Source organism: Malaclemys terrapin, chromosome 6 (genome assembly GCF_027887155.1).
Source record: "Malaclemys terrapin pileata isolate rMalTer1 chromosome 6, rMalTer1.hap1, whole genome shotgun sequence".
NCBI classification, from domain to species: domain Eukaryota; kingdom Metazoa; phylum Chordata; order Testudines; family Emydidae; genus Malaclemys; species Malaclemys terrapin.
In genome coordinates this window covers 12,865,925-12,877,122 of record NC_071510.1, presented here as the reverse complement: position 1 = coordinate 12,877,122, position 11,198 = coordinate 12,865,925, and the positions used below count along the sequence as shown (strand labels likewise).

At 47.3% G+C, this 11,198-nt stretch overlaps 1 long non-coding RNA gene across 1 annotated transcript in view; it reads left to right on the top strand.

Annotated features, from left to right (window-relative positions):
- The first annotated feature begins 211 nt into the window (after positions 1-211).
- The window catches only part of LOC128839756 (uncharacterized), a 75,980-nt gene continuing 64,993 nt past the window's right edge, over positions 212-11,198 (top strand). Inside the window, exon 1 of the long non-coding RNA XR_008445523.1 lies at positions 212-673. This is a non-coding gene — a long non-coding RNA (uncharacterized LOC128839756). The remainder of the gene's footprint in view (positions 674-11,198) is intronic.

Here is an 11,198-nt window from a genome sequence, read left to right as displayed (position 1 = left end):
TTGCACATGATAAAATGTTTTGACAAAAGTGATGAATAGTCATATTTTGTCTGAAACATCAGGAGGAAAGTCCAAGGGAATGTAACAAACATGTCATGAAACGCGTAAGACAATACGTAAGTTGTTTAACCCAGCTTGCTTCTCTCAGTCTATAAATGTTGGGATTCCTTGCTTTAAGCCTTCGTCCAGCTTAGGGGGCAGTGGAAAGTCCCGCCACTGACTGAGCTGTGTCCATTGTCATGGGCAGACATGTAACCACTGAGCCAGGGCATTAGCACCGTGCTTTGTCAGCAATAAACCTGGCTGGGTGCCTTCGCTACTAAACCAAGTCTTGTGGTCTTATTGGGCAGTTTGATTGGAGCCTGCTGTACCGGCTATCTGGCCAGAGCCAGTGCATCGCACAGAAATAACACATGCACGTAGCCAAACCTCTGACGACAGGATGGCTGAGCCAGATTCTTATCAGCCAGAAGTCAAAAGGAGAATGCTAGACAGCGAAGAAATAAAGTGGGAATGAAAAGGATACATGTCTTTCATCCCAGGTGGTGTTCGTGGAGGTGGTAATGCCAGCAGGGTCACTCCCTCTTTGGTGTGGGCTGGCCAGGACATCTCTCAGAATCAGGACAACGAAGGCACAATGATGTCACGCTGGATCCCCTGGTCCCAGGAAAAGGTGGGGGCGGTAGCCATAATGTGCAGCTTGTTGTAGTTGTTGTCTGCCAAATACTTGTTCTAATCTTCCCCAAAGGACTGCTCTAAGGGGGGGGTCTCACAACAGTTTTTTTTGGTGGCCTCAGAATGCGTCCACCAGCTCCTGCTGGTGGCTGCACTGACACTTTTCCCTAAAATACTTAATTAACTTTAGGAAAAAGAAATAGATATGCATGTATACACCTCGAGTTCATTGCCATTTATTTAAATAGGATGGTTGTGTTTTTTGCAGAATCAGTAATAAAAATAATGCTGTGAAAAGTGATATGTCTATGTTTAATATCACTTTTCACCCAAGTCCTGGCAAGTTAAGACCTGGATAGTGGGGTGAGGCAGCAATGGCTGAGGTTGGCCTGCCACCGCAAGGTCAGAGGTGTGGGTTGGCGCCTGGGGCTGGAGGTCGGTGCCCTGGGCCAGCACCCCCTGGAGCCCAGGGTCGGTGCCCACAGTTGTGTGGCCAGGGCCGGGGATCAGCACCCACGGCCACGCAACTGGGGATCAGAACCTGGAGCCGGCACCTGCTGCTGTGTGACCGGGGCTGCGAGTCGGCATCAGGGTCGGTGCTTGGGGTCCGTGCCCGCTGCTGCACAGCCAGGGCTGGGATTCAGTGTCCTGGGCCAGCACCTGCCAGAACCTGGGGCTGGTGCTGCTGCCGCCGCGTGACCAGGACTGGGGATCTGCACCCGGGGCTGGCATCTGGGGCTGGGTATTGGCACCCGTGGCCAGCTCCTGCTGGAACTGAGGGTCGACATCCAGGAGCGGTGCTCAGGGTCAGCAGCCAGTGCTGGGGGTCGGCGCGCATGGCCGGGTTTGGCTGCCACCAGGGTTTGGGCCTGGCGCTTAGGGTCTGCGCCTGCTGCCGCACAGCCAGGGCTCGGGGGTGGCATCCAGAGCCAGCCCCCGGGGGAGCCCAAGGCCAGCACCGGGGATTTGCACCCAGGGCCGCTAGCTGCTGGAGCTCAAGGTCGGTGTCTGGGGCCGACACCCGGGGTCAGTGACTAGGGCTGGGGGTCGGAGCACATGCAGGGGGGTTAGCGCCTGTGGCCAGCGACCGACAATGAGATTGAGGGTTGGCACCACGTGGCCGGAGCCGGGGATGGGAGCCCGCCACTGCGCGGCCAGGGGTTGGAGCTTGAAGCCCCTTGGCTGGAGCCGTAGTCTGCAGCCAGGCTCCCTAAGTCCCCAATGCCCAACCACCCCACGGCTGAAGTCAGAGTCCCACTAACATCCCCCCGCCCCGTCCCCTCCCAGGTAGAGAACTCGCCTTGCTCCTTCAGCATTGTGCCCCACCTTTCTCCAGAGACATGCTTTACTGCCCCCCCCTCACCACCCAAGAAGCTGCCGTGGCCGCAGGGAAACTCCCTGGTGGCTGCAGGCGGCCATGGTAGCTGCATTTGAGAAATGGTGCCTCATTATCATGGCTGCAGCCAACCACTGCTCTGTGCACTCTGCCCCAGCACAACCATTCCCCGCCCCCTATGTGGAGGGTGATACCAAGATGGCTATAGTGGCTTTGAGCCTGCCAAGGGCTTCGTTGTGTCAGTGGGGTTGCTTGCTTACCCTTTTCTGGCTGCTTTTTCAGCTGTTTTGCACCGAGGCAACCAGAACAGGGAGTGAAGAGTGAGACCCAGGGTATGTGATAGCCATACGAAAGCATGGTGGTCGCTTGCTTCCACAATTTAATAAACTTTAAACAAACACACCAAGTGGAACTTTACATTTGCAAAAGATACAAATCCTCTCCAAAGTCCATTGAGACACTTCCATTAAACTATAACAGGCATTGCATTTGTTTAAGAGAGCTCAGGATGTCAAGTAATTGACTGTAGATCTGGGTGGAAATGAGCACGTCCTTCCTTACATCAAAAATTTGATAGTTTCATTGCCACAGTTGACATCATTTGATTCAACAGAGATGCAAATGACTGAGGGCCAGAGCCATGCCCTTTATAGTTTAATGGAAGGACTGCCATAGGCCAGGATTAAGTCACACCAGTGAAGCGATGTGGGGGAAGCTTGTCTTTTGTGCTGTACCTGTGCTGAGGAGATATTTGGAATGTAAAATAATTAATGGAGATATCCCATCTCCTAGAACTGGAAGGGACCTTGAAAGGTCATCGAGTCCAGCCCCCTGCCTTCACTAGCAGGACCAAGTACTGATTTTGCCCCCGATCCCCAAGTGGCCCCCTCAAGGATTGAACTCAGGATGGGCAATGAATGGTGTCGCTAGCCTCTGTTTGTCAGAGGGTGGATGGAGATAGATGGCAGGAGAGAGATCACTTGATGATTACCTGTTAGGTTCACTCCCTCTGGGGCACCTAGCATTGGCCACTGTTGGTAGACAGGATACTGGGCTAGACGGACCTTTGGTCTGACCCAGTATGGCCATTCTTATGTGATGAACTGTTCTCTTGAAAATGTGCCTTTTCTATTTCCACATGCACTTGTGCTTTTTGCTATTTTTTCTGTGCTTGTTCAAGAGCAATTTAAAGCAAACAGGATTATTAAGAGACAGCTCTAGGAAATACGGAGGACAAAATGTTTTGCTACCACAAATTGCATTTCTCATTATGGGATTATTACTGCCAGATTGGGTACTAATCTTGCTTCTTGGCCAGAAAGTCATTGGTTCAAATCCCACATCACGCTATAATTGGGCTCCTAGTTCATGCTGACAGTATATTGCAGTACTGGGTGGTGGTGCATTGTCAAAGGTTCTCTCCTTTAGACAATAAATGAGAAAAATGTCCTGTCAGAGGGTAGCTGGCCTGCTGAAGGGATCAGGGACCCAGCCTGCCTTTTACAGGTTTCATGAGGGGGAATGAGGCAACTCAGGTTCAACTGGGACTTGTTAACTCAGAGTTATTGTGAGGCAGTTAGTTAGGCAGTGAAGTACCTGGACAAAAAATAAAAGGGAAGCTATGGACAGTTGGGAGGGTAGCTGCAGAAAAGAGGCTTCTGGGGAGAGGAACAGTCCCCAGGATGCAGAAAGAGCACAGCATGTGCACAGCATGATGCATTTGTTCATCTCTTTCATAATAATACTCTCTCTTTGGGTTACTCTTTCAGTAAGAGAAGTCTGTAATTTCAGCAAATCTCTTGGAGTTTTTATTTAAGGGTGGGAGAAAGATAGAATCCAAGCTGTGCCTTTGAAGCTACGGAGCTGAAAAGCAAATAAATCAATCAATCATTGAAGCACCTTTCTCTGCTGTCTAGAAGTGTGAAATATACGTGGGCAAGAATATTGCTATTTTATTTAATGACGGCTTCTCATATAGCACTATGGTTTTGGGTTGTTTTAAGGCATTCCTTCCTGACAGAAGAGGAAAGCTTATTTATACCTTACAACACATATTTTCCAGGCTCCAGATGGTACTTGTGGCAGCAGGGTGAACACTTTAAAGTAGCAGCCAGTGTGAAATGGGGAGGAATACAATGAAGGGGAGACAGAGGTACTTAGTAACAAAAGCTGCTCATTTTCTCTGGAATCTCAACAGGGAAAGAGAGAAATCAGTGATGTGTGACACAACTCTGTGGGGAATCTTTCAAAACAATGACCAAGTGAGAAATCAAAGTAGAATGAAACCAAAGCTTGTATCCCCAGAGAAAATTGTTATGATGAACCTGCCCTATGTTCTTTGTATAAGAGAGTAAACAAAGAGTTTGTGATTGATTGAGAGCCCTGTGGGAGAACGCCAGCGAGTTGGCACACAAAGCAGCATTTAATTTTGAGAGGGACAAGTGTAGGCACAAAGAAGAACAATGAAAATTAGAAGCTATGATTCTTGTCGGGAAAGACCAGGAGATGGGGTTTTTTTCTCAGAACATTCTGTAGAAGCACCTTAGAGAAATAAATTCAGTGAAGGTGAGATGCGAGCATTTTAAAACTCAGTAAAGAGAGAACTTCAGTGCTAAGGGCTTCAGCATTAGCTGTCAGAAAGGTTCAAGGTAAACAGGTTTTCAGCGGTGTCTAACAGAAAGAACAGTGACTATTGTTCACAGAGGGAGCAGGATCACTTGGTCACTAAGATACTAATGCTGGTAATGACAAATGGGTTGGAATAGACAGAAGCTAGTTTGTCTCTGTGACTACCTGTTATCTCTTGTCTTAGATTGTAAGTTATTTGGGGCAAGAATCAGTGTTTGGTTTTGTGTTTGTACAGTGGTCCTCCATGACTGGGGCTCCTAGATGTTACTGAAATACACATAAGAAATAATGAAATCACTTAAATGTGTTTATTTGCTGTTGGTATTTCTGTCACATCTAGACGCCCCAGTCTTGGGTCAGGGCCCCATAGTGCTAGGCACAGACAAACATACACCAAAACGTGCTCCTTGCCTCAACGCTCTTAGTTTTAAACCTCTGTACGTATACTTTGCATTATGAGTTATGACAATCGCTGAGTGCAGTCTATCTAGTTAAATGCCTCCAAAGAAATCTGGTCATGGGCAGAGAAAAAAGATACGTGTCTGTGCATGGTAATATATGCCTGTCTGCTGGCTAAAAACCAAGGGAGAAGGTAGGGTTGCCACACCCATGAGTGACATAGTTATACCCACCCAACACTCCGATTAGACAGCGCTACCTCAATGGAAGAAGCTCCCCTGTCAGTGTAGGGGCGTCTTTGCTTACGCCCTCCAGCACAGCAGCTGCTTTGGTGATGCTGCACCAATACAGCGTTTTAACTGTAGACCTGCCCTGAGTAAATTTCCCAGACACGAAGAAGAGCTGTGTGTCGCTCAAAGGCTTGTCTCTCTGACAGTCCGAAGTTGGGCCAATAAAAGGTATTATCTCACCCACTAGTGAGGTAGTGAGTTTCACAGTAAGGCAGTCTATGTCCCTTCATGGGGTTGAAATGCCCAGAAGTAAAATATCTGTCTTTGCAATGAATAACATAACTATTCACTATTGAAACAAGGGTTTAATGGCCAAAAAAAGGGGTTGGACGTGGAGCGGGAGGGCGGGGAGAAGCTGGGTCCTTGGGAGCAAAAAGCTACAGAGATAAGTGTGGAATCAGGAAATGGAACTTGAGTTGTTCTTTTCATTTATCAGACAGGTAGAAGAGGTCATTACTGGTCAAAGATTTTTCCCCACCATTGTCTTTACCCCCTTGACTCTTCCTCGGTTTCCCACGACCAATGGGAGTTGCACCAAAATAATTGACCACTAACTATAACACACTGTCCACCTCTAAACCAGGAAAAATTGAAATAACTTTAGACGTGAACCGTTATTTAATTTAAGTGAAACTATCATAAGGGAAATGTTAATTTTGGCTGATTACCAAATAAATAATGGGAAAACAAGGCTGCCTTTCAAGTCAAGGTACTTGCTACCAAGAATATTGCTTTGAAGGTCATGAATTCTATGGAGATGTTTGTCAGTGGTTCAAAGGGAGGAAGATGGAGAGCATACAAACTATTCCAAACTAGGTTCAAATCAGAGTGGGAAGATATGGTCTCCTAGGGAATTCTGAAGTGAAGTTGTCCTAAAAATTGTGTAAAAAAAGAGGGGAAGAGGGAGGAGAGTGGGAACAAACCTGGGAATCCTGCACTGTTTTGCCCATGATGTTTTCCAGAGCTGTGACCTGGACCTACAGAGGTGGAGTTATGTCTAGGGCCCTACCAAATTCACGGCCATGAAAAATACGTCACAGACTGAAATCTGGTCTCCCACTGTGAAATCGGTTCTTTTGTGTGCTTTTACCTTATACTACACAGATTTCGTGGTGGAGACCAGCTTATCTCAAATTGGGAGTCCTGACCCAAAAGGGAGTTGCAGGGGGGTCACTAGGTTATTTTAGGGGGTCATGGTATTGGCACCCTTACTTCTGCGCTGACTTCAGAGCTAGGCAGCTGGAGAGCCGCGCTGTTGGCCAGGCACCTAGCTCTGAAGGCAGTGCCCCACCAGCAACAACGCAGAATTAACGATGGCAATACTATACCATGCCACTCTTACTTCTGTGTTGCTGTCTTCAGAGCTGGGTGGCTGGATAGTTGCAGTTGCTGACTGAGAGCCCAGCTCTGGAGGCAAAAGCACAGAAGTAAGGGTGGCAATACCTTACCATCCCATCTTTACTTCTGCGCTGCTGCTGGTGGCGGCGCTGCCTTCAGAGCTGGGCTCCCGGCCAACAGCCACCACTCTCCAGCTGCTCTGAAGGTAGCACCACCACATGCAGCAGCACAGAAGTAAGGGTAGCAGTGCTGCAACCTCTCCCTACAATAATGTTGCAATCCCCTATTCCCCCTTCCCACAACACACATCCACAACTCCTTTTTGGGCCAGGACCTTTACAATTACAACACAGTGAAATTTCAGATTTAAATAGCTGAAATCGTGAAATTTATTATTTTTAAAGTCCTATGACCATGACATTGAGCAAAATGGACCATGAATTTGGTAGGATCCTAGTTATGTCCTTTGCCCAGTCCTTTCTATAAGAAGTCTCAAATGGAAGAGATACATACTGTGCTGCCCTGTTTCCTAGAAGTTTGCACCTGCAGGATAATTTAGTCAGGATGTGGTATTTGGTGGAACAGATGGAGAATGACCTAGACTTCAAATGGGCACCACTTAATTTGTATGAGACCTGCTGCTTGGACACGTAACTATTTCCCTTTACTAACCAGTCCCTGAAAGAAAATGTTTCAAGGGTCAAGTTCATCTGAACAAATTATGAACCCACAGTTAACCTCTGATGTGACCTAATGTGTTGTGACAAGTTAACAGAAAAGGAAAGAGAGAGAGACAGAACAATTCAATCAACTCTTTCTGCCTGGAAGTCCACATGCTTCTTTTTTTATCCTCATCTTCCTTGGCAGCTCTCATCTTTGTGAGCAGGGGCATCCCTAGCTGATCTCAAATGACTAAAAGGGAGAAAAAATGTTAGAATTCCTAGATGGATATGATAGACAGCAAACATTGGAATGGTATGAAACCATGATACTATCTGGGGAGAGGAGGGGAGAATATTCTCTGCCTTCCAGTTCTCTGGAGTAAGAGGGGGGAAAATACTAGATATAAAACTCAAGCACAGTGTGTGTCGCTGGCCTCAGGAATCATGTAATTGATTCATATTTTTCTGTTTCCTGGAGAGTTCAATATACAAATGTACTGTTTCTTAGTTACACAAAGATCAAAGAAGAAACATGTAACTGCCTTCCTGTGTATCACATCATCCAACCCGAGGATATTCAAGGGCATGTACTGTAGATATGTTATCAGATGTTGAATAGAAGCAGAGAGCAAAGGAAATGAATGTGTGAAAATAAAAGTGGAGTTAGGCAGGGAATTTTTTTCCTCTCTCTCTGGATCTCACTAGGGTTTCATACTGAGTACAGGAGCAAAAGAGAGGGGTAGGAAAATAAGTACCATTGGAGACTGTCACTTTCATGATCTTGCTTTTGCTGGTAGTGTTGTATTGACTATACCAAAAGCAGAAAATTTTCAACTGGAAACATAATTCATACACAACATCAAATTGCATCCAGTGGACTGAAAGAAGACAAAAGAGAGAGACAGAGGAATGCTAACAGTGTATCGGATGGGGAGAAGCTGGAGCAATGGGAAGCTATATTATGTTGTTAAGAAATTAGCTCTAGAAATGGGAAATTTTCAAGTGCATTTAAAGCCAATGCCTGAAGAACTAAAACTAATAAAGCCACTGGTAAAGAATCAATTTTGCAGAGGTTGAATAGGAACATGCAACCAGCTAAAAATATTGATGGCTTCATTACCAGCCATTTAGGACAAAATATTCCATGTCAATCTTTATTACCATAGACTGTGTTCATCCAAAATTGCTCCCACTGCTGTAAATTCAGCAGATGCTCCATGTCATCTAGGTTATACAGCCACAGAAGGTACTTCCTGTTCTGAATGGATATGTTCCCTCTAAATGCTGCTGCATTAAGTCTAAGTGCTACATGGTTGATGAGGTCTAAAGAGTTAGAATTTGCCTTGCCTAGGAGCCATATATGACTAGTAGGGAATGATGCCAGTGGAATGCATCTCTCCCAACATTATAATGCAAGAGTTAGTTTCTTCTCTGGATGCCTGATAATCAATTAGCCAGGCACAATTTAAAAGGAGTTATACTACTAGCCAATGGTGGTGGATCCACACTGGAACTCAGGCAGAGGAAATTGTCCACATTTCAACTCTCCAAGTGTGATCAAAGGAGGACCAGAGAAAGCATCTCATCAGTTGGGCAAGACCTCAAAACAAGCATGGTTCTGACCTGGGAGCAAGACCTTTCCACACATCTCCATTCATAAATGATTAGCCATGAAGTGTCCTCATAATGAAGTTGTGTGTATTCGTTAAAGGCAGAAACAGACCCAGACATGTTCCTCTTTCCTTAGTCCAATTAGCCACACAAGATGTTTACTACAGACCTGAGTTTATCACAATAACCACGCAATGTGCACTGGGGGACAAAGACAAAGGGAGGCTAGGGAATGGTGGTGTTCCCTGCAGTGGAGCTGTTTGTTTGTTTTTTCTCCTATTTGTGTATCTTTTGGACTTATCTCTGGAATAGATCAGTCTGGTAAGCAGCATATATGGTCTTCCAGAGCATATGGATGCAATTTTCATAGGTGCCTCAGGGATATGATTGACAATTCCCATTAAAATTAATGTTAATTAAGTATCCAAAATCCCTGACAAATTGCAGCCTTTGAGCCTCAGTAGGTCAGAAGACAAACCCAGGGTCATGCCTGTACTTCTCTTAGGGTATGTCTACACTACAAGAGTAGTTCGATTTTACTTACAGCAAATTTGTGGAACCGATATTACAAAGTCGAACGTGTGTATCCACACTAAGGACAGTAATTTGACGTTGTGAGTCCACACTAACGGGGCAAGCGTCGACATTGGAAGCGGTGCACTGGGGGTAGCTATCCCACAGTTCCCGCAGTCCCCGCTGCCCATTGGAATTCTGGGTCAAGCCCCCAATGCCTGCTGGGGCAAAAAAATGTGTTGAGGGTGGTTTTGGGTAACTGTCGTCATTCAACCCTCACTCCTGCTCTCGCTCCATGAAAGCGCTGGCGGGCAATCAGTTCGCACACTTTTCTGGTGATTGACAGCACAGACGCCACAGCACCACGAGCATGGAGCCCACTGCGATCATTGCTGCAGTTATGGCCATTGTCAACACCTCGCGCCTTATCATGCACCTTTTTCAGAGGCAGATGCTGAGAAATCGGGTGAGGAGGCTATGGCAGCACAGTGAGGACATTAAGTCTGAGAGGGGCACAGACCTGTCACAAAGCACGGGACCCCGCGCCGTGGACATCATGGTGGCAATGGGTCATGTTGATGCTGTGGAACGGCGATTCTGGGCCCAGGAAACAAGCACAGACTGGTGGGACCGCATAGTGCTGCAGGTCTGGGATGAATCACAGTGGCTGCGAAACTTTTGGATGCGTAAGGGAACTTTCCTGGAACTTTGTGAGTTGCTGTCCCCTGCCCTGAAGCGCAAGGACACCCGGATGCGAGCAGCCCTGACTGTCCAGAAGTGAGTGGCCATAGCCCTCTGGAAGCTTGCAATGCCAGACAGCTACCGGTCAGTCGCGAATCAATTTGGAGTGGGCAAATCTACCATGGGGGTTGCTGTGATGCAAGTAGCCAACGCAATCGTTGAGCTACTGCTGTCAAAAGTAGTGACCCTGGGAAACGTGCAGGTGATCATGGATGGCTTCGCTGCGATGGGATTCCCAAACTGCGGTGGGGCTATAGATGGAACTCACATCCCTATCCTGGGACCGGACCACCAGGCCAGCCAGTACATTAACCGAAAGGGCTACTTTCCAAGGTGCTGCAAGCACTGGTGGACCATAGGGGACGTTTTACCAACATCAACGTAGGATGGCCGGGCAAGGTTCATGACGCTCGCGTTTTCAGGAACTCTGGTCTGTTTAGACGGCTGCAGGAAGGTATTTACTTCCTGGACCACAAAATAACTGTTGGGGATGTGGAAATGCCTATAGTGATCCTCGGGGACCCAGCCTACCCGCTAATGCCCTGGCTCATGAAGCCCTATACAGGTGCGCTGGACAGTGAAACAGAACTCTTCAACTACCGGCTGAGCAAGTGCAGAATGGTGGTGGAGTGTGCTTTTGGACGTCTGAAGGGAAGATGGAGAAGCTTACTGACTCGCTCTGATCTCAGCGAAACCAATATCCCCATTGTTGTTGCAGCTAGCTGTGTGCTCCACAATCTCTGTGAGAGCAAGGGGGAGACGTTTATGGCGGGGTGGGAGGTTGAGGCAAATCGCCTGGCTGGTGATTACGCCCAACCAGACACCCAGGCGATTAGAAGAGCCCAGCGGGACGCGCTGTGCATCCGGGAGGCTTTGAAAGCTAGGTTCCAGAGTGCGCAGGGTAACCTGTGACTATTACGTTTGTTTAAACAGAAGCTGAACCTGCCCCCGATTCTTTACCCAGTTAATGTTGACTATCCTCTCCAGTTACCAACCCCCTTCCCC